Raw genomic sequence first — 23,615 nt, 5'->3', positions numbered from 1 at the left:
GCGAGCAAAGCGGCTTGCTCTGCTCGCTCGCTCACTCAGTTTCACCGCCGCCGTCGCGCCTCTCGTGCGTCGCCGCTCTGCATTTCAAATGCGCTGAACACGGGAATTGAATCAGCTGCCGCACTCGCTCATTCACCGACACTCTCGCGACGAGTTATTGGATTTCGCCCAAGGTACGTCCGAGTTTGGTTTTTGTTCGGTTTTTCGCGTCAGCCGCCGCCGCATATAACGGCACAATTGCAAAGCATATACACTCACGTATGCCACGCGAGAAAGAACCGGCTTGCAGTTTTTTTGTCCCCTGACGCAAAAAAGCCTGTTTCCTCTTCAAAAATGTTTAGTTTTCATCACAAATAATTTAATTTAATTTTTGTCTTCACTCGCAGCAACTAACAATGAGTGCAGTCAATCGATTTCCATGCCTCTCGATGAAGTAAAATCCTGTGTGGTGTGCTGCAGAGTTGATTTTGTTATGCAGGTCGAGAAAGCCGCTGATTAATTTGATTTCGTTTGGTTTGCCCCTCAGTTGCGTCAGCGCTAATCGGAGAGGAAGGGTGCACACCTGCCTGTCGCTCAGGCAATTTTCCTTCCTCCTCTCGCGAACAATAGGCGAGTAATCGCAATCAGCAAACTAGTTCTGCTCGTGTGTCGAGAGCGATGCCAATTTACTGCAAAAATGATGACGTCTGTTTGACTTATATGCATTGATTTCCTCGCAGCACTTTCAGCAACAAGATTCCATTTTCGTTCTCTTATGTGCTGTAATGAATGAGCACTTTTGCCTCCTGCTTTGCAAACATTGCCGGATGCAAAATTTCACTCTCATCTCTACACGCTTGGAAAATATCGCTAATTATTCGTGTTAACAGTGAATCAAGGAAGCCACATCATATTTCCACGAACGACTGATTTTAAATGAGACACACAGAGTCTCAACGAGGACTTGTATCTTCGCCTACGCAGAATGATTTATATTACTTTTTTGCCAGAGCTGCTAGTGCCGCTACACGAATACCTTATAAACGTTTCGCATGCATGACTTCTCAGACTTTGCGCTTGATTAACCTCAAGAGCAACCAAATAACTTTCAGTTTGCCCTAGTGCAAGCAGCTCTGGAATGAATACTCAAGCATTCATCGATTGCTTCTCAGCGAAAATTTGTTTAATTGCTGAACTGCAATATAAACTGTCGATTTTTCTTTTGCCTTTTAGTGCTTATAGATTTTGTATTGGCGGGTGCACTGCAAGACCATAACCTTAGTTAGCAAGTAAAAAGATCTAAAGATGTCGATTGCGAGAGGGACTAAATCTGTCTATTTCATGGTGAGCTTTGCGAATATTTCAAATGTCACATCTGTCCTCAGGCTTGTCATCATTTATTTATCTAATAAATCGCTTGTCGTCATCAAATTTTCAAATAAATCGTCGTGTCGTTTGACAAGACGGTGCTCTCAGTGATATTCTTTTTCAAAATATGCGTCAAGAAAATTGCTTGAGGATGAATGTGATTCGGCTTTCACAAAAAGTCAGAGCGCGGCACCTGTCAGGCCGTTGGATGTAAATCAGGCACACACAGACTGAAATTGCGTCCACGTTAACAGTCATGAGCTTCGTGGTGAGTGATATGGTCTTTGAGTCAGGAAAAATTAATACAGCGCGAATCGTAAAATTATATTTTTAGAATTTTTGTATAAACATTTAACTGTTTTGATAACGCTAATAGTTTTAAAATGTTAGGTAATTTGACTACTATATTATGATTTAAAGCAGCATTTCGTTGAATAATTTAAGATGTCTATGCATCACACTTGCAAACTTATGATATTACTAAATAAGACACTCCTATGTATTTAAATTAAGGTAAGAATAAAGTCACTTACGATCTCTCAAAATAGATATTTAAATTTGACTCAACTAGAGACCTGAGTGGTAAGGTTAAGTTGTCTTTTATCACATTTAAGAGACTGTGAAATAATTTTAATCTTGACGTCCATCATGCTGATTTTTTTAAATGACTCATTTTGCCTTACCTGTAAAAAGAGCGGGACTACTGTAGCAAACTCGACTCCTGCAAAAGAAAGCAATTTCGCTGATAACAAATGGCCTAAACCGGTTGAGCACGATAGCACACGTCATCCGATGACATAAATGTTGGCATTCCCCTCGTTTTGTTGTGTTAGTTAATTCGCTATAAACAATAAGTGAACGCCTGAGAGAGTGTAGCATGGTGGTTTTTGTTTATCTTATCACGTTCGACCCACACAATTTATATGTAAGCGCGTTCACAATAATTTACGCAACGCACACAAGCACACCATCAGTAGTGCCCTTCCCCTTGGCACTTGTGGCAAAACGGCAACATTTTTTCCAGCCTGGAGGTGCCCAAAAGAGCAACAATAAAAGCAGCGTCCTCAACTGCTACTACTGCTGTTGCTCATTTCAAATGTGCGTTCTAGCGTGTTTGGCGAAACGACTCGTGCTGGCTTTCCGCAGTAAAAGCAGGACGGCGGTGGCTCGCTTTTTTCTCTCTAGCTCTGTTAAACGATGCGTGCGCGCACGCCATCAGAGATGTTCGCCAATTTTATAGGTCATTCGCACCGGGTCATTATCAACCAGACACCTGACGGCCGATTTCACTTTCAGGCTGTCGCAGAAATGAGTATCGCGCCGATGATACGCGGTGGCGGCGGCCAGGGTCGGTCGCGTTGTACGAGAATTCCAACGCGGCTTTGAACACATGCTTAGAAGTTATATTCGTGCTTTTTTAAACTCGTCGAAAATTTGTGTTTGTTGATGTTAAGCGAGGCATGCAGACTCAAGCAGAATTCTTTGTGGACTAGCTTATTAGTTTAGACAAAAGAAAAAAATCGCAATAGCAAAAACGGCTGAGTGAGTGTATTTGTCGAGAGCTGGTCTCCATTAAAAGTATTTTTAGTCGCTCAAGAGCATTTTATATGGACCCTTGAATCCATTATTTCAAGGCGGCTTCGGGGACGACACTGCGGTGGTTTAAGTTTCACCTCTCCACAGTGTGCAAACACGAAATTTAACTTATAGCCCGCATATACAAACAATCGCTATGTGGGCTAACAATAGAACCCGCAACCGAGAACACACGCACTCGAAACGAGATCTGTGTCCAATTTAAAAACCCAATTTCTAAATACAAATAACCCAGAATATCGTATGTTTGCTCCATTAAAAACACCTTTGATAAACAAACCAGTATTTGATATCAATTTTTGTAGAGCGCGCAAAATTAAATATAGCGTATTGATAGGTATGCATTCCTGTTCATTTGTATACAATTTTCGTCGAAATGTCATAAAATATAGCTCCTAGAATCATGGTGCATGCATATGATAAATTACGTTTCCTTCAGCTCCAGATGCTTAAGCTTTATTTACGCTGGAACGGAAGCAGTTGGTTTCAAGGCATCCCTTTGAATTTTTCTTGAGCTCTCTTTATATATACGTCCCGTTCTAAAAATATTTTCCAAGCTTGTGTAGCGGTCGAAAACAACGTTCAGTCGCACATAAAGAATTTAACTCATTTTAACCTAAAAAAATTAATTGCTGGCAGCTCCATGCAATTTTAATCCATTTATGGATAACAGAGGAAGAGTCTTATAGTTTTTCTTTTTTATCAATTGTTACTGTTCTGCTTATTTAGATTAAAATGAAATTTAAATTTAAAATCCTTGATAGATGCCAATGGAGGCAGAAGCACGCGACGTTGTCATATTTGTCTGAAGAAATTAAATGCAGCTTCCTCGGTGAGAAGTGAGCCGTTTATTTTTCCTTATTTCTACAGCTCGCTACACACCAAGGAAGCTGCATTTAATTTCTTCTGACAGTTATTTTATAATTTCATTCAAAGTGAACTATTTTTTCAACTACAATAAATATTGTCTATAACTTTCATTTCATTCCTAGAACCAATTTTTTTTAAATATTTATCATCTCGGGGAATTCAGCATCCGAGTCTGAAATGTCTGAGCAGTGAGGTCATGAAGCACCGGCTTGAATGAAACATGAAGTGTCATTTTCCCCCAGCACAGCATTTTAAGAGTTGCATAAGCAACGAAGTCCGTCCTTCCAAGTTTGATCTCGTAATAATTGCATCCCGTGGAGTCGTCGGCGGAAAAGTGCAAGGCCAAAAGTAGCCGCTCTCTGGTATCAACCCGAGGAGCTGCAAGCAAGTGCGCATTTCCCAGCGGCAACGCCAGAGAGAGAGAGAGAGAGAGAGAGAGAGAGATATCCATCCACGATTTACTCAGACACCCGTTGTGTGTGTGTATCTCTATTTTCAGTTGCAGATTGACAGAAACACCCTTCACCCAGCGAGGAAAAAAGGGGGGAATGAGGCAGCACACATGCAGCCGACGGTGTCCTCGATTAAAGTGGTGCTTCTTGAGGCGCCTGGCCTTTGTTGTGGCGCCTTTTACTGACGTCAGCTCCCTGTATGACACGGCTAACAGTTTCCACCCTACTTTCTGCATCCGGCAGTAATTGAATTTCTCGCCGTAAAAATGCTCTTTTCCAAATGAGGTGTGCGTTGGTGAGGGCAAAATGTCGAAAATTCCTGCTTCAGTCAAATAAAAAAAGAAGGCGCAAGCTGCTATTTATAATATTGCGGCGTATCCATAGATATCCTGGTAGCGATTTATACTGGACGACCGACACGTAAACATATATGCCGCTTTATGGAAGAGAGGAATTTATATTTACTCCCGCAGTATAGAAGTGTGTTCCAATAACCAAGAGAAGAGGTTTTTCAGTATCTCTTTTCGATTGAATGAAACGCAAAAATTACAGGAAATTTTGGTTTGATTTCAGTTGTAAACATTTACAATTCTGCTAAACCAGAAAAAATAACGGGATTTAGAGCAATTTTCTTCACTCTCCCAATTGCTTGTCAGTTCAGGAATGCTTCGAAAGATACTTTACTTGCCGCTTTTTGCAAGTTCAGTCAGACCAAACGCAGCTCCTATTTCTTTCCGGCTTGCTCTTCGTGACTGGCCGGCTGAAGGAGTAAAGGGTAGCGGCAGATTTATCGAGTGATTCACGACTTGAAAATACGAGCCCCACTTCCTTCGCTTTCTTTACTTTGGCAAAGCTAAAACGCTCGGAAAGCGATATTCTATCCTCTGGTCGGATGAAGACAGAAGAAATGCGTTCAGAGTGCAGATCCGCCTTGCCTTTTGATAAACCAGCTTCAGCACCTTTCAGCTTTGAAATGACTCGACTGGAATCATTTTTGTGTTACCAGGAATATTATATGTTCGTCAAATACACGTTACTCTAGAACTATGCTAAATCAACTGCAACGCAAAAGGTAAATGAAATTCTTATATTTATTTTCAAACATTTTAAGGAGTAAATTATCGTTTCGAGTTGATCGCATTAACAGTGCCTGGTTGGTGGTATAAATTCAAAATTTCCATTCATTAAAATTCGGGCTAGTAAGTACCCAGAAAATCGTATTTATCGATCTAATTAATAAAATGTCAATGTATATATCACGGGATAAATAATATGAATGTTGTTTTGACTAACTGAATTAGTCAATTTCATAAGAAATTTTAGAGGCAAAACTCATCAGTTTTCATACGTATTTATAAATATTATAATTTCCAAGAGACGTCAGTCCCAGAAGTATATTTGCTAATTTTTAGCCAGCCATTGTCATGAATGCGTAATAAAGATTTCAGGGATAAAATGATAAAACAAGAATGCCCTGCTCGCCCAGTATGGCATCGTTAGTTTTCACTTGGCACGGGATAAATAAAATGTATGTTTTTTTTAATTAAATGATTTCGAAATGTTTTTTTATGAAATACTTCAAAAATTTTATTACGATAAAATTAAAATTTTTGTTTGGTATTTATACAATTTCATATTTTTCAAGGTCAAAAGTTAGTAATTAATTTATTGGCCAGTTAATTGTCGTTGTCATCTGTATATGTTAAAAGCATAATTTTTAATTGGTGCAAGCATTCGTTTTGCACACAACTGAATGATGACTGTGTTGCTATAGAGCATAACTGAACTACAAGGTGGCATGAATGCACTGCGATTCTCAGCTTTACTCTAGAATGCACTCGTGAAAGTCTCTATTTGAAACAGTAGTGTTTATTTCATTCCGCCGCAGCCAGAACATTTTATCAGCTGAAGCAGGCAAAGTTCAGAAGCTGAAAGTTTGATGACCCAGCTTTACGCCGAGCAAGAAACACGTCGCAGCGCGAAGAAGTTCAATGAAAAAAGGCAGGTTTGATGCTACAAAAGCAGCAAATTCGCATTTTTTGTGTGTTGCGCACACGACCCCTAAGGCCACGAGGGGCACAGCCTCTTGACAGTGGAGCGAAAGAAAGAACATCGATTTGCTCGCGGCAAACTTTTCCGATGTGGATGCACACACAAATATCCGCACACGTCGTGCAACGTGGGCCGCTTTTCCAAGCGACACCGCAGTGTAATATATCGCATTTTCCGACGCCGCCGCCGCCACCGCTCAAACTTTATCTGGCAGCATGCAAATGCAACCCATTTTTTTCCGTGAAATGTGTCACGCTGCTGCTGGGCGGCTCGGCTCGAAGCGTAGGCTGTTTGACACTCGTGCGACTACTAAACCGAGTGCGAAATAATGAGATTCTTGGTGGTTGAGCGCGCAGATTATGTGTTCAATACGCGCGCCGCATGCTTTGCCCAAGCGAGATGAAAATATACGCCGTGCAGCACGTGCTTCAGCAATTCTTTTCCATCTCCATGGAAACAAACCAAGTTTTGCGTCATCCCACGCCTGGTTTATGTGCACCGCCGTGATGAGAGAAGAGAGAGCAGCGAAATTAATGTCTAGCGGGGCAGCAGCAGCAGCAGCAGTGTGCGCCCTGGAGACGCTGAGAGGACGCGTGATTGGCGATGGAAATTAATCGCTGACAAGATTGCGAAATAAAAGCGAGTGAGCTCTCTCGCGCGTGAAAGAGAGGAGCCGATTTCGTTTTGTTTTGCTTTCAGTCTGGCGCTTTTATATTAAGATCAGCTTCGCGTGACGTTTTTATTATTTTTATGGCTTGCCCTCATCCAGTGCGCCGCTGCAGCCGTGTTGTTATTAAAACACTTTATCAAATTATTCGCCGTGGTGAGTTACATAAAGCAAACTTGCGCAGAGGCTCGGCGTTCGCTCCAATTCGCAACATTTGCTCATTTGGAGGGCAGTGCAGCAGAGGAAATTCATTGGAGCTCCTTTCCTTTCGACGATAACGCTCGGATTAGTCATCAAGATGGATAAGGAGGCGCGTATCTTTGCTGCAAGGCGGTAAATAATTCTTATTTTTGCTGTCACTACTTGTCATTGACAGACTGCCACCACGTAGTTTTTAACTCAGAAATGAGTTGTCAAAATATTTGCCTATCGGGATAGTGCACTGTTTGCTTTTCAACAGTCCGAATAGTTTTAACACCTGTTTCCTAAACACTTTGTCTAGGATAAGATTTCTTAAACAGATTTCGAACGGTTGTTCAAGAAACGAAGCTATGTGGTTGAATCTAACACTTGCCGCCAAGGGTCACCATGTGACTGATAATTATTATTACAAAGTTTATACCATTTGCTTTGATACTACAACCATTACAAAATATTTCATCGCTTTTTACATTTTAATGATAACAGAATGAGAGAGGTAGCAATTTCAGGGATATGTAGTTTTGACGAAATGCAAATGAATGCAGACTTGTCCTCATTGTGCGTCAGTTGATTTATATTCATCTCTATTCTAAGAAGTGATTAATGCAATGGTTCTGATAGAAACTCGTCAGAATGAATTAAAAATCAACGACATTTCGGTGATGAGGACAAATCTGCTTTCATTTGCACTTAATTATAACGTCTGTGAAATTAAGCCGAATTATTTTTCTTAATTTAATTTACAAGTTTGGTGATAACTTTTTGCATGAATTTCATTCATCGAAAATAAAAATTTTTTACCTGATCATCAAGGAAACTTTATCCCAAAAATCTCCTCTTCCAAAACAAATCAACGAAACTTCAGAGACCAGATTAAATGGAAGAAATTTCTTGTTTACAATTTAATTTTGGGAGTAACCGTGTTACTTATAGACACTTATATCCAATTTTTAAGCAAACTTAATTATATTTGAGCCCCATAATAAAACTTAATTCTTTTCTAAAAAACTTCAATAATTTCTAAATTGATCCAATTTGTACTTTGAGCACAAATTCTAACTACAAGCGAATGACGCAGTTTCATGCACTACACAGGTTTTCTGAGATGTTAAGTCAAACATTCACAAAATTAAACGCGCATGCATTTTATTTTGGTGCCACCTAGTATGTGTGTAGCCATCAAAGGAAGCTCATCAAGTGGAATTCTCTAACCGACGACTGCGTCAAATTAAATTCGCACTGTCCGCATTGCTCGCGATCCCATCGAAAGAATATAAACGAGCGTTTTAAGCGTTTCGCCCGCTGAATGCGTAATTGGGGTGTGCCATAAAGAGCCGTGCTCGCACAACACGACATTGACTCTGAAAAGTGAACAACGAAGTTTCCCTTTCTCGGTCGCAAAACAACGCGTCGGTGCAGTGACTTTATTTTAAAGTGCGCCTATGCCAAACATCGTGTGCGTACTAAAATTCTCGGGCTATTATTTGTGTTTACGTGTGCTGTGTCCAGAAATCGCAATTACACGCGCCTCACTTGTGGTCAAAACAACGCTCGCTCGCGAAACCATAAATTGTGCGTTTTGTGGTATCAGCACAGCAAGCACGTGGGCGAAGTGAATTCCGCGGCTCTTTTGGAAAACTCACTATGGCAAGCACTAAAAACCTAGAATAATTTTTTGTGCTAAAGGGGAGTTTAGTTATAAAAAGTACGCACAAAATAATGAAATCATTAAAATGTAACTGAGACATTCAATGATTAAAAACCCGTTTTAAAATCAATACACCATTGCACCTAGTAAGTTGTAGCTACTTCATTTATGATAGAATGATAAGTGTTAAATTGATTCTCATACCTTTTGGAAAGTATCTATTCTAAGACCAATTCTTGCCCCTGAGAAAATTTCAAAAAATGTTTAAATATAAATTTGTTTAATTTTTAAAAATCATTGCTTTCTTAAAATTACATTACAATAAAAGTGTAACAAAAGGGACACATCATATTCATGTAATTGTATATTTTTTCAAGGTAATAATTTCAAAAATTATTTGGGTGCGAATAAAAAATACTTAAGTAAACTTGTGTTACTTGCTGTTACAAGTAGGTTACTGTTTTATTTTGTTAAAAAATGTTGCCAACTATTCTTTATCTTTCTTGACATGCTCATTGAGACATTTATTTCTTACGATTTAACGGCTCACAGAGCGTGGCAGAAAAATCCTAAGAGACGTTTCATTGGTGATTGCATTACCTGCGGTGGTGACAAACCGTCCCTTCTAAAGCCACGGCTTTGTGCCAGTGCCGACGTAAGCCCTCATGATTGATAACGTTGACTGACTGCAGGCGTAATTTGAATTTGTTGCCCGCACACACAGGAGTTCGCATATGACGGCTGATAAAGGAGTGAAAAAGCACAAGAGCGAAGGCGGCGGCGGCGGCTCCCTTGCCTCTTTGCGTTTGTGTGCAGGTGCGATTGTAACCCAATCTCTTTCTAGTGCGCGCGCTCATATTTTTATTTGCTCCAGGAGCTTGTCACCGCTATTGCAATTGATAATGGCAATTCTGCCTTTTATTTCACAGTCGCAACTGATTGTTATTGACGGTGTGACAGCAATAATATGAGGGCACTTGGTGAGATAAGGCAGTGAGAATTGCATTGAAAAGGTGGAAATAATGGTGAGATAAATAGGCTATTACTTTGGTGCGAAAAAATGCATCAGCCTGGAAATGTCCCCCGAGTATGTGCGAATTGGCTGAATGAGCGAACAATAAAAGATAACGTCAATAGAGAGGGGTTTTGTGAAGCAGATTGCCACAGATAACATTATTTTCTTGTTATTTCGGTAGCGTATATTGGGCGAAAATATTTTATTGCACATAAATATTAATGCATTATTGTTAATTTGTTCAATTTAGAGGAGGTAATAAAACGATATGTTCTGCAATTAAAATTGTATTAAGAAAATTACTTTTTAATGGATTTTCCCTGCGTTTCACAAATTTGATTTGAAATTTTTACGTAAAAAATTAGGCTATTTCTTTTGCATGTGTGTTGCACTGGTTGCATAAGCTTCCACTGCAAGTGGCCAATATGCTCACTGCTGACGTTATTATGCATTCTCACCTTGTCATTGAATTGATTAAAAGATTGAACTTGAAAAAATCTTTATTTTTTAACGTCTACCTCCATTCAATTACAAGTCTATTGATTCCATGGTACATTGGGTTCAGTTCAAACAAAACAGAATAGAAAATCCTATAGCAGATTGAATTTTAATTTTAACCTCCATCTAAGGTATGAGTTAAACGTTTCTCCTATATGACTTTAATTTTTTTTGCCCTCTAATATTTTTTTAATCGTTTATTTTTCGTAATCAGAAATTAGATTTTAAAAATTAATGGGTTACAAAGCGCCTTAACGATTAATTTTAAAACTTCCAGTAACTCAACAATTTGTCTGAAAAGAATGTTATTATTTAATTTTTGAAAATGTATGAATTTACTTGGCACCAAGAGGGTTCCATTGGTGCTTGCAAACCGAGGTTCGGATTAGGTTTGCAATACACAGATGGCACAACGTGCGGCTCGGATGTGGCGTTTGGGCCGGCTCTGGTGTAAGTGCCCGACACTACGAAGCCGTCGAGCGGCGATGGTGAGGCGAAGCAGCGCGTGTGTGTGTGTGCGAGGCTCGTGTGTGTGTGTGTAAAGGTTGTGGCTCGAGCCTCAAAACACAAACCATGAAATCAGCATCACGCTGACGTCGGAAATTAAAAGCCCAAAATTGAGCGAGCGACGCATACAAAAGCTCCGCCCAAAATAAAAGAGCAGTTGGTTTCGCCACTCGCTAACCTGCGGAGTCGCAAACCTAATTAATCAGGATAATTAATGCAAAAAGGGAAATCCCCCTCGTCGGCAGCGTGCAGACGGACGACGGACGGAGAGAGAGAGAGAGAGAGAGAGAGAGAGAGAGAGAGAGAGAGAGAGAGAGAGAGAGAGAGAGAGAGAGAGAGAGAGAGCAGGGGCCACCTCCTTTGCGAGCTCACTCTCTCGCGCGCTCGAAAACCCCTCTCGGTTTCCTCCGGTGTGATAAAGAGCAGCGGCGGCGCCAGGCAGGACCCAAACACACAACACACGGCAGTCACGCAGTCACGTGTCTATATATGGAGCCGGAGCAACACGCCGCCGAGCCATCCGCGCGTTGAAACTTTTGCCCGCTTTTTCGATGCACCGTGAGTGCGAGTGCGGCGGGCGGACTCGGACGTGGCAGCCACACACACTCGGCCATTTCGCAGCTCGTCGCTGACCTGCCACCGCGGTGTCCACCACCGTGACCTTTTGAGTCATAGGCACGCCGTCGGACGACCGAGAGATGCGAGCCAGGAGTTGTTGCACCGCTGCTGCTCCGTCATCCTCTGCTCTCGTTGACCTTTAATAAGTGCGCCACTGCTGCCTGGTGATACTAATTGTGACGTCTCCGCGCAGCGCCGAAAACAATGTGAGTCCCATGCATGCTCCCGTTTAATCCTAATTTATTGCTCTCTCGCCGGGCTTTCTGCCCGACCGCGCGCTCAGCCAACCTGCGCGACCGCGACCCCGTGGTGCTACCGCCAGCACAAACGCGTGCGTTTTCCTCAATTTGATAAGCGGTTTTTAATTGGGGCGAAAGAGCCGAGCGCGACTCTTGCGGAGTCACTGAAAGCGTAAAGTTTTGATTGATGCCTGGAACGACAAACACTATTTTCTAGCACCTTACAAACTCAACATTAAGTGGATTTTAGGCTTCTTTTCTCATTTAAGTCGTGAAAATAAATTGGAACAAATTGCTGGAAGTGGAACGTGATGATATTCTTTATTAATTGCATCTTTACGGTTTCTAAAAGTGATCCTTTTAAAAAAAGAACGGAACAATTTAACAAGCAGGAATTGGTTATGGAGCCTCAAACTTACCGGTATATTTTATAATAATATAGTCAATAGCCATACGTTATTGCACTGATTATTTTCGTGGAAATAAATATTGAGTCATTAGTTTCAGCGGGTTGCTCACTAATACTACAAATGCCTAATTTCTCCATTAATATGATTTTTTGCGATAATATCATGTTTGTTAATGTTTTGACCTGTTATGGAGAGATAAACAGAATTGAATTGAATATGCTAAATATTATTTACTTCCTACTATTCATCAAGAACTGAATTTTAATAATACTTTTCCATCTCTGAATTTTCTCGAGCTGTTATGCTTCCAGTTGAAATTAAATCCAGCTATTTCGATGAATAGCAAGCTGTTTATTTTTCCGTGCAGAAAATTCCTGCTCGACAAGTTTCGGCTGCTGGTTGCAGTCCTAATTCATGAGCTGGAATGCAATATCGCTATGCTGTATGGAGGCTGCATTTAATTGAAACTGAAAACAATTATTACGTTCTCCAGTGCCCAACCAACAATTGCTTTTCTCATAGTACCGACCAAATCCACGCAATTAAGTTCTGCCACTCAACTTAATGATAATTTAATTTGAGAGGTTTACAAGTAGCCGTTTTTCAACAGACTGATTTAATTAAATAAAGCATGATCGACAATATACGACATCCTTTATAGGACTATAAAAAGATATCCTGGATATGTGTCATATATGTTATTTATCATGAAATAGATTGCAAAATTTAAAAAAAAAATGTTCAACAGCTGGCCCCACCACTAGCAGAAAAGCTGCAAAAACTTTGAACTAAAAGAAGTCGTATCATTGATCTCGGTTGAGATCGACTTTTACTCTTAGATAACTATTGTTTTGGTCAGTAAAACTTGCTTAATTGTAACGAAATGGAAACGTATCGGTTGCTACCTTCCTCTAAGGAATGAAAATAACCAAGTGAGTCTAATAATATCGTGGAAACTAACATCTTACTGGATGAGCACTTAGTTATAACGCCGACTAACTGGATTAGTCAACTTAATAAGAAATTTTAGAGACAAAACTGTCCAGTTTTCATACGTATTTATAAATATTATCATTTCCAAGAGACGTCAGTCCCAGAAGTATATTTGCTTATTTTCAGCCAGCCATTGTCGTGAATGCGTAATAAAGATTTCAGGGATAAAATGATTAAACAAGAATGCCCTGCTCGCCCAGTATGGCATCGTTAGTTTGCATTTAAAAGCGACTACGATTTCGCCGCGGGTGCAACACAATTCTGCGGTCTGGGCTTCCCGGCGACGCCACACTCACACAGAGCGATGGTTTAGCTCCAAGCACCCTTGTGTAAAGCAAATTGCTCACTCGGGAGTGATTTATTCGGCATTTAAATCGGCGTGATCGCTCGCTTTTGGCAGAAAATCGTCCGTGATCTAGAATTGGAGCCAAGTTTGTCTAACTGATGAAGTTGCGAATGCAAAATTTGAGGTCGAATTGTGCGTGAGTCCGCGGGCAGTGAGGTCAGTTCCCAACATCTGTGATTTGGTTCTAACACGCCCGGCTTTTTGTTTTGCCTGCAAGATGCGAATTTTTTCGTAATCTGCTGTCCGATGGCCTTTAGAGATACACACCCAGACGAGCGAATATAAGTTTACCTCGGGTTAGTCTCTGCTCAACTGGATCTTATAAAATGATACATTTATCAAATTCGACAAATCTGCACGTCAGCCAAATAGGTCGATGATAAATGGCGTCGCTGAGCACGCAGCTCTGCAGCAGGCACTGCGTGTAAGTGTCAACGGAATGTACACCTTGCCATTACAATTTGACTCGCTGCTGACAAACTCTCGGCGGGCCATTGGTATTTCGATCGCGAGAGCCAGACACCGAACGCATTGCTGACGATTTATAAACGAGACCGGTTTATTTCACGCTTCTCTCTCGAACTGTGGCGTCCCCACTTATTAGCAAATAATCTGCGACAATACATTACAAATTACGTAACAGGAAACCATTTTTCGAATCACGTAAGTTGGAAACCAATTTTCTCTGTCTGAAATTTCACTCAGAACAAAGAAATCCACATTCACTCGAGCGCAAATCAACCGGGGCTATATAAAGCTCCGAACTAAAACCTGATGCGGGAAGCTTGGTTAGATCCAGGAAGAAAATTGATTGCCCTGCTACCAGACTTCCTCTTTTCTGCGGCTGTGACTTATCACTGATAATTTATCCAGAGACACTCTTGGCTCCACAATGTTGGTTTCCAGTTTTTCTATTGATAAAACGCCTGGCCACTTCATTTTACGATTCCTGTTCGTGAAGGTCACAAGGGCCACGCCTTATAATAATTGCAAAAAAAAAAATCAGGAGGCATGACTACTCAGGCAGAGGCAAGATATTAATGTGGCACACACCATTACAGATAAGATAGTCAACCTACACCAGTTAATTTCATCTCCTGAGGGAGATCGCTAACTGGACGTAATCTTGATTCCAAACGTGCGTCATGATCGCAATCACTGATTAGTCAGCATTTGAATAATGAAAAGGAAAAACAATCTGCTCGCCTTGCAAGAAAATAATAATAATAATAATCAAGTGTTGATATCTACGACTTGATCTCTTCACGCCGCTCTCGCGCCTACAAAATCATTTTGTTAATGCTGCCGCGTGCTCCTCTTCTTTATCTTATCGCAGACGAAATTTAAGCAATAAAGAGCTAATGACGCCCGACACTTTCATTGCCAAAAGTTGCAAAAATATAATACGGAGTTGAGATACCACTTTTTGTTGTTTTAACTTCGCACTATGTAGTTGTAATTTTGAGATTTTGGTTAACAAGGGCTGAATATACAAATCGTGAAAATTCATTTTTACTCTTTCTGGAGATATGTACCCTCGAAAATGTACCAAGAATTTTGCGCAAAATCGGCTCCAAGGTTTGCTGGCAAAGCAAACAGCGATCACTATGAATCCACAAATAAAATCATGATCTATTTCACCAGAAAGAAAATTTACCTCATAATTTGCACACCGTTTGATAAATCGCTACACGAGGAATCAAAATCATTGAGAATTAACCGTTTGATTTTTCGATAAATTTAGCAAATTCTGAAATTTAACTGTCCTGATTTCACTACTGCCCATTGAATAAGAGATGAACTGTTGCTAAATCTCACAAACAATAAATCACTTGCCTTAGCCAACAATGCTAAATGTTTTTGATTGTTGGCTTGTAACAACTCAATTTTATTTGTTTTTACAAAATTTAACGTTTACTAATTTAATTTGTATGCATGATGTTATAATTCCACCTACTATTACTATTGCTGTAATGATTCAGGGTAGTAAAACCATATGTTTTAATAAAATCGTTGTTTGCAGCTGTTACGCTGTTAACTGTTATTAATTTTTGTAATATTTTTTCAATTTTTTTGTCCTTTTTACGTTTAACCAATTTATTATAAATTACATTTCAATTAAAATTATTACTTTACAAAATGAGTTCTATTTTCATCGTTTTAATCATGATTCTGTTGGTTGGAAACAGGAGTTTAATATTTAATATGCGGTGTCACCAATATTGAAGCAATCTCCAAGGTTATACTATCATAAAATGTGAATTTATCCTACCAAAATACTTGCTTCTATTTTAATGTAATCTTTACACCTATAAATTTATTTAGGCCAAAGAGCCAAAACCTAGCATTTTTATTGATAGAGTTACATAAAAAGTCCTTTAAATATTTAAATCTGAATATGGTTTATATAAGTGCCTTTCAGCCGTTCTAGCCTCTTTTAAACTCCTCTGACAGTAATCTCATTTTTTGTCGATATAACCTCTCCTGTCCAACGTGAAGGGATACAGCCGATTAATAACTTTTGAAGCAAAAATGTCGATATTGGTTTTGCAAGTTGTAGAAAGTTTGTAAAATCACGACCACTTTCTTATTATAAAAATTTTTCAGATTGAAAGATATCAATATTTTAATATACAGCCTTTTTAGCACTGCAAATTACTGGAAAGTATATTTTTTTGAGTTTATTAATTGGAATATGCTAAACCTATTTTTTTGGTCTAAATATTATACCATTTTAGTTGAGGACGTGTAGCCCCCAGAGTCCGTTGTACCTTGCTTTGTACGTCAAAACCAGCTTTCGGTCCTCTGGTTTAAGGACGCAAAATTATTCAGAGCGTCGTTTTGCTGCGTGTTTGTTCCACCTTTTGACGTGATTCTTCTCACGTAGAGACGCAAAGTGATTCTCCGAGCCAATTTTCAAATTCAGCAACGTTTCACCGTTTCGATTCCATATCGCGTTGCCCGTAGCGCTGTTTGCAGGCATCATAAAGCATTTCATTTCATGATTTCATAGCTTCAGGAACAATGTGTGTACTTTTATGCTGCCACGTAGGGTACTCGCTTGATTTAAAATGATATATATATTCACTGCGTGGCTAATGCCATTGTTCTTATTCCTACAGTCAGTAAACGGGCAGAGACGTTTTTACTCTCAGAAAATATGTAACATCTCGTCTTTATTACGACATCCAATGATGATAAAATTGTGCTGTTTCGGAAATTGCACGCTGGCAGAGGAGCCTATCAAAAGTTCAAAAATTCCTGAAGACGGTTTTATCGCGTCTGGTTCCAAACATTTCCGTTTGACCTAGCGGCCGCTGCCAAGTCTGGCAAAAATTCACGTCCCCCGAACCCGCTAAATCTGTCACGTGGAGCCAACTCGCCGAGATAAGCTAAGATGAATGCATTTTACTTGTATGCTGCGCAGTGTTCGTCCTTCACGTTTTATATCAATTGTGTTGCCGATTGCAGCTTACAATTCTCTTTCAAGAAATAAAAGATTAAGCTGAATTATCAATGGGTCTATTGTTTTCTTGAGTTGTGCAAGCAAATGTTTGAAATCTGGTACAGAATTTAAATGGTGATCACACTGATCACTATGCCTCTATATAAAATTCTTAACTCCAAGCTTCTAAACTGTTAGAGTAAAATTAAAATTGCAATTCATACCAATATGGCTAAAAAATTTGCCCATCTAATGTTTTCTTAACTTCTCCATTTATATAAAGTTAAATTGAAGCAAATAGGTTAGTTCAATATCAAGCATTTTCAAATAAAAACTCAATAATTTATTATTTATTATGCTAAATAAAATAAAACATTTTATCACACGCAAATTACTGACGTAAATTCTCACAGCTCATTCATCCTTAATTGAAGCACAATGAGGATTATTCAAATAAAAATGAATAAGCTGTCCTTCGGATTTTTTCCTGGCTGAAAAACTCACTCTGTTAACTTAAATACGTTTTTAAGCGATCAGATAAAACTACTTATCACTTATAAATTTTTAACAGACAACTGTTTTTATTTAAAAAAAAAATCGTAACCCTAATCCCTCACTGTCGGCATCATTGTACATTTGCAGTGCGGGATTGCCTATCCATCAGGCGCTCGTTGCACTCATTACCTCTCGTTCAATCGTCTGGTGGTTACTTAGCAGTACATTAAAATACGTCAAAATTGTGTCTGCTTACAATCTACTTGAGTTAAGATAATTCGGGAGTGACTTTTAATGTCTGACATAAAAAGAGCGCGTAACTTTCGTATTTATCAAATCACAATCGGAGATCAGATTGTCAGGTCAATTTCCATAGCAGTCTTTCTTTTCAAGCAGCCACTTGTTGGAGTTTTGAAAGCTCCAGTCAGCGCTTTTTACTCAGGAGTTAAGAAATAAAAAGATGCTAAAAATAGTGGCGACCCCTTACCAACCTGATAATCCAAATCGAACAAAAACGAGTTCAGTGCAGCCGTAAAATTGTATAAAAAAGCAGCACCGCCACCAAACACCGTGTCAATTAGTCCAAAAATATCTTTGTTTCTGCTTTTTGTGGCCCACTTTCGCTTTGGCGGGGGCAAAAACCAACAAACGCCTTGTGTGTGTATACGCAGAACCATCTACGCCGGCCAGAATGCAATTTAATCAAATTAAAACGGCCTTGCGGGCCGCTGGTCGATGGTTATTAATGTGATGGGAGGCCTTAAATCGCAATAAAAACTTCATTACTTAGGCGTCATTAAAATAGGTTCAGCCCCTTGCCGACGCCGCTGGAGAGCGGCGCGCAAAATACGTACACACGTAAGAAGGGCCGTCCGCCGCGCCGTACACTCGAGAGTGTGCTGCATGCATGGCAAAGAAGCGCTTAAACTGATTAAATGATTGCTGGGCTGGCCTCCAGCACTCCACCCTCGCTGAACGCTCGCTCCGCTACTCATTCATCTTGGCGGCCGTGTGACGCATTACATGTTTACTGTCTGCGTGTAACTATGACAACGCACGCACCTAAGACGATGCATACTCTACGTGCATCCCAACACCTCTCTGCGTATATCCAGTCCGCTGAACTTGCAGCAACAAACTCACCAGAGGAAGCGCGAAAACATTCTTAGAAATCTTTGAAAACCTATTTATGTTGTTTTCACAAAAAATTTAATGATTCAGGATTTTCAGTTTTAAAATTACTCATAAATACCATAAATACTATCAAAACAAAATAATTGTATAATTTATCCGTATAATGTCATCCGTAGAAAAATCAATCAATTCAAATCTCCTTCCTCTGGCCATGACAAAATGTCATCAGATTACATGGCTTATAATTCTCCATATCTTTAAAAAATAATTTTATTAAACAAATTGTTTTTAAACTCAGCAGACGAACCAAAGTTGGGAATTGTTTTTGAACCGTTAATATCTGCCAAAATCGTTTGGAGATTGTGAAGTCATTAATGCTCAGGACGTCAAGAATTGGCATACGTCAGCTGCTGCTTCAATTGTTGGATTTTCCCTTGATCGTTTGTTTAATTTACACCAAATAATTGTAAAGAGACCTACAATCAAACCAATTCAACTATGTATCGTTAATCTTTACCAGCCTCAACATTGAATGACATCACATTTTACAGGCCACTTCATCGAACAAGAGATAAGCGGTGTCCAGTTTTACTCTTAGGAGATACAGTATTTTAGAATGTCAATCTGTTCATTAAATTAAATTTATATTTATTCGTTTTTAAAGAAGTTTATCTGGAATTTTGTCCAATTGGGGTAAAACTTTCTTCCATAAATAATATCATCAAATCGTTCCAAATATTAATTAGATAAATTTAATATTAGTAAATCACGCGGGACCAACGTCGTAAATTATGCTGCAGTTTAAAAATGGCTATGAGATATAATTGCTTTAAACTTCTGTTTAAAGTTTATTTTAGCCAAATAATCATAAATCATAATAATTGATGCCAGACAAGAAATCAATTGCCATTTAAAACTGTAACCAGTTCACATAGACTTTCTCTCGGTCTTTATCATTTGACTTATTTTGTAACATTAATATACAAAAAATATTCTTAAAAAGAAACGAACCCTAAAAAGGGGTGTTCCACTTTTTTTAATTTTAATTATCTCTAAGAAAGTATAGCCCAGTGAATATATTTAACCGTGATCTTACTTTCAAAGGCTACGGGCCAAATTGCCTAATTTTTATATGTGCATGCACTTAACCTTTTACTCAATTGAACTTACAGTGAACTCATTTCATTTAACCCAGCAATCATATCATTAACTTCAGCAGTCGCAAAATGGATGGCATATAAAAACGATAAAAACTGTATAATTAATAGATTTAAATATTAGGTAGATTTATTTAATTCGAATAGAAAAAAATAAAGCATTGAAATCTTGGTTCACTTTCATATAGCCCTCAAGCCTGAGTAGTATATCGATTCGATTCTCTTCATAACTTACAAAGTGTCACAAAAGATGATTTCTGGCCATTTCTGGAAACATCCTACTGCTTGAAGCCACGCATTTCGCCTAGCAACGCATCCCCTTTGAGGGATAACAGCCCTTCTTTACCCCTTGCACTCATCTCTCAAGGCAGCAAAAGACGACCAAAACGTCTCACTCAACGCATCAATGGGCTGCATTTTGCTAAAAATGAGAGAAAGAAGAAATCCACCAGTAATGTCGACGAATCCATTTTCATGGCCCCGGGACTGCGGATGTAATATGATGTTTCGTCCCTTCTTTTCATAGCACATACTTCTGTTTGCTTTTAGTGGGAAACGCACGTTCTCTGTTGTGAATGTAGACAGGATTTTGCTAAAAACGGAGGGTATCAACTTTTTCAATTGAAAATAATATTCAGCCCCAAAATGTGAGCAATAGTTTTGTTCGAAGGAAACGCTTTTATTAGACCTCTCTGTATACGAGAGGAGACGGAGATAACTCGGAGCGCAGCTCATTATTCGCCGAATAATAAATAGGCCCACATTCGCATTTGCACAAGAAAAATGTGTGCCACGAGCTATATTCTCCTTCTCATTACGTGACATTATTTTCGTGTGTCTCTTTCACTGGAGTAGCATTTCAAGAACGTGTTTTTGTGTTGCAGGTTTCGGTCTCGGGTTCAAACTGGCATCCCCTCCAAATAATCCAGCCCCTCCGGTGCTGTGGAGTCTGAGACGAAAACAAAAAGGTAGGTCTGTCCTTTAACAAGTGCGCCCAATTCTATGAGTATGTGAATGTGCTGCACGTCGGAATGAAACAAAAGTAGCGCCCTCGCGCTCCCCTCGAGCTGACAATTGGGCCCGAAAGCCAGGGCGGGCACAGTAGCTGAGCCGCGCGTCGTTGAATGAACCGAATTTAGGTCACCTGTGCTGCTGATGTTCAAGTGCACTCAAATTTAAACCATGCACAGCCAGTGTGACAGATATGAAAGGGTAATGAGCGTGCTACAAATGAGACGGGAAGCAGGACACGTGCGGCTTGCTTATTATTTCAGGAATTTTTATTAAGATGTGTTGCACAAAACGATGGCGGGGTGGGAGTTGCCACCAGTTGATGATTTCTGCTTCAATGCTGAACTTTCGGACCAGTTTTTCATCATGTTATTTTTCTTTGACAGCCTAAAGCAGTTTTTTGATGTTTTTCAAAGGGGTATGTACCAATAAAATATATCAAATTATATTTCATAATTCTAAATTCTGAAGCTTAAAGCTAAAAAGAAAACAACACAACGCCATACAGTCAACGTGTAATTTATTTGGACAAATATATCACTCTTTTTATTGATGGGGAAATGATGCCGATTATTATTTAACTAATTTATATGAGGATATATTTTGCAAAACTATACGACAGAAAATCAGGCCTCTGTTTTGCTACATGAGGTTTGCATCAAAGAAAAAAAATTTAATTTTTCAAGTGGAAAATCAGCATTGCAAAATTACTGAAGCAGACCGACCCGATGTTCCCCTGCCGTATTAACGCAATGCTTTTCAGGCGTAACAAGCTTGAGAAGCATGCTAATATCCTTTCAAAGCAAAGGTCGCACACAGGCAAAGGACTGATTAATTAGTTTCGCTCGAGTTTTGCAACGGAGGAATTCAACACGGGTAGAGCTGTAAAGTGGCTTTTGGAGTCAATCCAAATTAACTCTTGGCACACAATAGCATTCGGCACCCGCCAAATGCAATTATAAAACTTTTGAGCATAGAACCCAAACATGGAGCTGATAAAGAGTGAAATCGCGAATCTATGTATCTTCAATGAATGGAATATGTTTGATATTTTTTGAGCATAATTGTGCATCCCTGCAAACTAGTTCCTTTTTAACCATTGAATTGCAACACTTAGCGAATGAATCAAATAAAATAATAATTGATTTAAATCAACTGAGCGTCACAAATTTAGTTGTAATTTTCACAAATTTATCACTATTCTCTCTTACTTTGCACTTGAGCTAAATTTAATCTTTATTTAATTCTCTGCGGTATGCACCTTGCTGCAGATTTCATTTGTTTTGCTGCGTTGAAGCACTGCTGATGATGCTTGAGGTTGATGAACAGCGCTACTCTCCAGTGTGAGAATGAGAACTTGCGACATAATGTTTCATTTCAAATCTTCACATCTGCCGCTTGCACAAAATATAAAATGTATAAATTATTTTCAGCTCGGTTTGGTTGGGTTAAATAGGGGATATGATTTTGATAAAATATCATTTCTGAGTTAGTCCAAATTTTTTTCCAGTCTCGTAACAGGGATAAAGTTTCCTTCAGTCGAGATAGATCTGAATGGCAACTTGCAAAAACAACACATTACGCAACGCAAAAGTCAATATTTGCAAATAGCAAGAGAAGGCACTCAACCAAAAAAGGTCCCGTCATGTTTACCCCCTGCGCGTTATTAAAGTTGCGCTGCTGCTGCCAGTGGTGGTGGTGGTGGTGGTGCCGCTGCGGCCACCCAGCCGTCAGATCCAATCGGGCGACCACATTTCTTTCAACATTTGCATAGACCAAAATGGAATGAGTGTGCAGTCGAACGCTGCTGACGGCAGATAAAGTCTCAGAAGACGGATATTGCGCGCAGCAGAAATGACACAGCAAGCACTGCTGGGTCGAAATATAATTACAAGTGTTGGTCCCAAAGGCTGATGGCCTGTTCTCGTGCGGCTTAATTGATTAGCCCTGATGAATGACACGTAGGTGGCATAACGAATGGGCCTCGAGGGGCTCTTCCTCTGTCTCAGTCACGACACCGTGTTCATCCATCCACTCACCTTTCCGTATTAGCAAAACATCCCCAGACATACGACGCCGCTGGGTTTGACCCTCGAAAATAATAATGAGAGCATAAAAACGAGATGAGATAACCCCTTGCCTTGGCCCTCGAAAGCTGCTGCTGGAAAATCGTGCATGTCTCTGAGAACTGCGCACATGTTGGAAGTTTGATTACGATCGGCAGGCGTACTCTCTTCAAGAGGCTAAACTGCACCGTTCAAAACACACCACTTATCATTAGCTAATTGATAAACAACAATGTAGACAGTTTGAAAAGTGATCTTGTTTGTGCGAACACTTTTATTCATCGCACGTGCATTCATCCATTGAAAAATATTGCAAAAATTTCTTATCTCTCTTATTGACTAAAAACATAACGCTTTCCCAATTTCTAAATAGTTTTAAATCAATTTTTGAGATGTTAAAAGATGGAAGAAGTGGATTGGAAGTTTGTAATAACACTTTTTAAATTAAATATTTTACTCATTGAGATAAAAAATAATTGTAATTTCTTTAGCACTTCTTAAACTCAATTTTTTGACCGTACAATCGGACATAAAACTCAACAATTTCCTTTACTTCAGGCAACTTCATAAATTTACGTGACAACGTTGAATCAACTTTTTGTTTCGCGCGGTTATGCAGATCCTGCTTGTCATTTATGCCTTTGTTAATGTAATTTAATGATTGTCTATTTCTGAATGTAATATATGTTTCATGAACAATAAACAACAATATATACTATAGAACATAAATTTTAAATTTACTTTTGGCGAGAGCGTTTGAATTGAGACTCCTTTTGACTTTGATCGATTTCAATTGTCAAGAAGAGAGCACGCTCGAATTTCAATGTTTTTTATGTTTGACTCTATAT

General features: G+C 39.3%; 1 protein-coding gene across 6 annotated transcripts in view; it reads left to right on the top strand.

Annotated features, from left to right (window-relative positions):
* Pde11 (Phosphodiesterase 11) overlaps positions 1-23,615 on the top strand; it is a 47,018-nt gene continuing 23,403 nt past the window's right edge. The window contains exons 1-2 of one of the 6 annotated variants that reach the window (XM_065476573.1): positions 1-173; positions 20,575-20,658. The gene's annotated coding sequence lies outside the window, so the exon portion shown is untranslated. Of the gene's footprint in view, positions 174-7,171; positions 7,318-11,242; positions 11,678-20,574; positions 20,659-23,615 lie in introns of those variants that run through there. The other 5 variants (XM_065476574.1, XM_065476571.1, XM_065476575.1 and 2 more) reach the window with 5 other exon arrangements.

This window comes from Cloeon dipterum, chromosome 1, assembly GCF_949628265.1.
Source record: "Cloeon dipterum chromosome 1, ieCloDipt1.1, whole genome shotgun sequence".
Lineage (NCBI taxonomy): Eukaryota > Metazoa > Arthropoda > Insecta > Ephemeroptera > Baetidae > Cloeon > Cloeon dipterum.
The sequence above is the reverse complement of the archived record's forward strand: the minus strand, read 5'-3'. Positions and strand labels throughout refer to the sequence as shown.